Genomic DNA, 2,800 nt, shown 5'->3' with positions numbered 1-2,800 from the left:
CCTGGGTCAAGGAAAGAGTGTGGGCGAGAAGGGTGCTTGCTCTGAGAGAGCGCTCAGGACCAAATGGTGGAAAGGCTTGTCATGCATGTGTATCCACTACTGTAGGTGAGAAAAGGAAGAAGAGAGAAAGTGTGTGAGGTGAGGCAGGGGTGTAGAGTGCACAGAACAGAGAGTGGGATACAGGTCTGTTCCGGCAATCCTGAGGCCAGATGATAACTGAGACACGTGGATGGATTAGGTTTCTGCTAATGCCAGAATTTTCACACTCAGCATAAAAGTGCTATATAAAGCTTTTCCCTCTTCTATATTACAGTCCTTTTAAGATTTATGGAGCACCAACTACAGGGAGAACGTTGTATTAGCAGCTGTCAGAGAAAACAAGAGCTTATCATGTACTTGAAGTTGGACAAAATAAATCTGTGATTTACACTGAAGAGTGACTACAAAGCAACGTACAAATAAGTGCAAATTCATTCACTTAACAAAAACTGTGTCCATTATTAGACTTTTCTAGACTCCCTAGCGTGTGGTTTATCAGAAAGTGATGTGGGTGAGTTTAAAGGCAGATTTTGTAAGAAGGTGAACAGAGAGATTACAGAGACTTTAAAGCATTGTGTCTAAGGAAGGATTTAGGTTCACACAGTTCCGAAGCAGGGTACATAACTTCACTCATTCAACATTCCATCCATTTACTGAGTGCCTATTGTGTTTGTAGCAATAAGTAAAACAGACAAAAATCCCTGCCCTTATGGAGCTGATATTCTCATGGGAAAGAGACAAGAAAACAAAATAAGTAAGTTATATGGTATATTAGAAGGTGATAAGTGCTCTGGAAAAAAATAGGAAGAGAGGGGGCTTCCCCGGGCTTCCCCGGTGGCGCAGTGGTTGAGAGTCCACCTGCTGTTGCAGGGGACACGTGTTCGTGCCCCGGTTCGGGAAGATCCCACATGCCGCGGAGCAGCTGGGCTCATGAGCCATGGCCGCTGAGCTTGTGCGTCCAGACCCTGTGCTCAGCAATGGGAGAGGCCACAACAGTGAGAGGCCCGCGTACCGCAAAAAAAAAACCAGGAAGAGAGGATTTTGGAGGAGGGAGAGATGCAATATCAGATGATCTTTTGGGAAACTCATTAGAAGAAGACAGTTGAACAACGATTTATAAGTAAGTGTCAAAGGAAGCTTTGTGGATATACAGTGTGTTCCAGATAACAGAAGCAGCACGTGCAAATTCCCTGCAGAAGCCTGCCTGCATTTTCAAGGAACAGCCAGGAACCAGCATGTAAGTCTGGAAGTGAGGAAGGTGGACTATTGGGTAAGAGCTCAGAGAGGAAAGGAGGCGGGGGTGTCAAATAATTTAAGCCCATGAAGAACCTGGAGATGCATGCTTTTATATTCAGCAGGATGGGAGCCCCTCTGAATGGGAAGCAGAGGAGCGAACGCGATCTGACATGAAGGATACTTCCTTTCAGCTGTGTGAACTTGGGCCCCATTTCTAACCTCTCTAAATTTGTTTCCTCTTGTGTAGACTACAGAAAAGCATCGGACTTCATGCGGCTGTTGTGATGATTAAATAAGATGATATGTGCAAAACGTTTAGCATCTACCTGAACTAGAGCAGGTATATTCTTTTCCCTTCCCTGTTTTCCACCTCCTCTCTTCTGCCTCTTCCACCTGGTACCAAGGGCCAGGAGTGGGAGGCAGGACCCAGCCTTGCAGAGTACAGCCCACATAAGGGGTAGGAAGAAAAGGGGGCAGTTGGTGTCAGGCCTAGGTTAACAGACTTACTAGTTGGGATTTAACATAACTGTGTTATTCTTCCTGCTCTATGAGGCGGAGTAGAGGGACAGAACTGCAAGTAGAGACTCAGATGGGTGGTCCTATTAGGTATAGGCGCTGGTCTGCCAGGCCTCAATCTTTAGAAGAAAACTCCCCCAAACCTTTCTAGGTAGTTTATCAACGCAGGCTCTGGGCATGCTAGCAGTTTTAATGGTTCCATTGTTTAATGTGTTAACTCCCTGAACCTTAAGTGATTAATCTGTCTTCTAATTAATGTTTGAACGATTCTCCTCAGGTCTAGACTATTAAGAGCACTTCTATTTAAAAATAGTCTGTCGCCTGCTTGTGCTGTCAGGGGCAATAGGTACATCTGAGGTCGCCGTTTTGAGTGACCCTTGATGGCTTCGAAATATCCATAAAAACAACAACGAAGAACAACAGACCCCCCTCGCCCTTAATTAGTGATGAAAGGCTTTGTCGCGTTTGTCTGGGCCTGGGGCTAGGTTCCCAGCCCCAGAGTGTGGAGAATGGTATTCACCAAGGCGTGCTCAGAAAGCCCCGGGTCGGGGAACTGGCGGCCAGGTCTCTCCGTAAATCACCCAAGTCGCCTCCCACTTTGGGTGACTGCATGTTTATTTACTTGCAGTAAATGATAGTAAATGAATGTGCCCAAGTGTAGGCCGACCCCAGGGGTGGCGGGATCTTCGCAGCTCCACCGTGTGGACCCGAGAGGGGCGCGGTGGGCTGTCTGTGGCCTCTCCTGGGTGCGCGGAGCGTAGCGCGCGGCGGCCCGGGTCCGAACCTGCGACTGCGAGCTGGGCGCCGCAGCTGAAGCCTGGGGGCGGGTCCCGCGTGGGTCCGCCGGTGCCCCCTCCCGCCCACCCGCGCGCGCCGAGGCACCGCCCAGAACCGCCCCACCTTCGCCGGCCGCGCGCCCCCAGCCCTCCACCACCCCGGCCGACTGCTTCCTCCGCCGGCCCGGCCCCCGCCCCTCCTCCGCCGACCTGGTCCGCCCCCTCCACGGCCG

Source organism: Lipotes vexillifer, unplaced genomic scaffold, assembly GCF_000442215.2.
Source record: "Lipotes vexillifer unplaced genomic scaffold, Lipotes_vexillifer_v1.1 scaffold477, whole genome shotgun sequence".
Lineage (NCBI taxonomy): Eukaryota > Metazoa > Chordata > Mammalia > Artiodactyla > Lipotidae > Lipotes > Lipotes vexillifer.
The sequence above is the reverse complement of the archived record's forward strand: the minus strand, read 5'-3'. Positions refer to the sequence as shown.